This window comes from Octopus sinensis, linkage group LG24 (genome assembly GCF_006345805.1).
Source record: "Octopus sinensis linkage group LG24, ASM634580v1, whole genome shotgun sequence".
NCBI lineage: Eukaryota > Metazoa > Mollusca > Cephalopoda > Octopoda > Octopodidae > Octopus > Octopus sinensis.
In genome coordinates this window covers 16,079,628-16,080,749 of record NC_043020.1, presented here as the reverse complement: position 1 = coordinate 16,080,749, position 1,122 = coordinate 16,079,628, and positions in this window count along the sequence as shown.

Sequence of the window (1,122 nt, the reverse complement as noted above, 5' to 3'; positions counted from 1 at the left end):
ACTGATAGAAAAAGTGCCAAGCTTAAAAGAAAAGGAGGGAAAAAAAAGTACCAGGATTGATTTACTTGACTAAAAATTTTTAAATACTTCAAGCATGGCCACAGTCTAATGACTGTAAGAAATAAAAGATAAAAAATATAAATATAATATTGGGTTGTCCAGAAAGTTCGTGCTGATTTATAGTAGCTTACATTTCGACTTATTTTAGAACATGGTTGAGTCCATAAATAGGATTTGACTACACCTCCATTTAGAGCACAGTTTAAGCTATCTTTTAATCAAAGAAGGTTTATGTTTCTATAACCTGTGTTAATTCCGTAACCCTTTAAAATGGAAGATAAGAAAGTTCATTTTCGGCACTTGATGCTTTGGGAACCAGACAAAAATTGCTGCTGCTCAGCTGGGATGTGTTATGCCACCCTCCATATTCACCAGATAGTGCTCCTTCGGATTTCCACTTATTCAGGTCTCTGCAGAATAGTCTTAATGGTAAAAATTTCAATTCCTTGGAGGACGTAAAAAGATACCTTGATGAATTCTTTGCCATGAAACCACCTCAATTCTGGGAAGAGGGTATTTTCAAGTTAAAGGAAAGATGGAGATGCATTGTTCAACAAAATGGTTCATATTTGGTTGATTAAAAATGTAATGACAAGTATTTCTTGACCTTTTTCTTTCCTTTAAAAATCGGCACGAACTTTCCGGAAAACCCAATAGAAGCTATGATCAAAAATACTTGCCAAAGGTGACATGCAATGGAATTGAACCAAAGACCATATGATTGCAAAGCAAACTTCTTAAGCTCACAGTGATACAGTATTTAGTTATAGTTCTTTATGTACCGAGTCCAAAATCCTGCTGGGGTCAACTTTGCCTTTTATCTTTCTAGGATCAATGAAATAAAACATAGTCAAGTAGTGGAATGAATTTAATATTCTTCCTATAAAGCATTCTAGATATAAATGCAATTATAATTGAATTCTAACATTTCTCACGTTTTTGACGAGAGCAACATAAAACTATGGCATTTATTTATTCATTTATTTACCAAATTGTCTATGGAATTATACATTTTTTTTGCTTTCAATCTACATTTTCGAAACAATGCTTCATAATATTCCA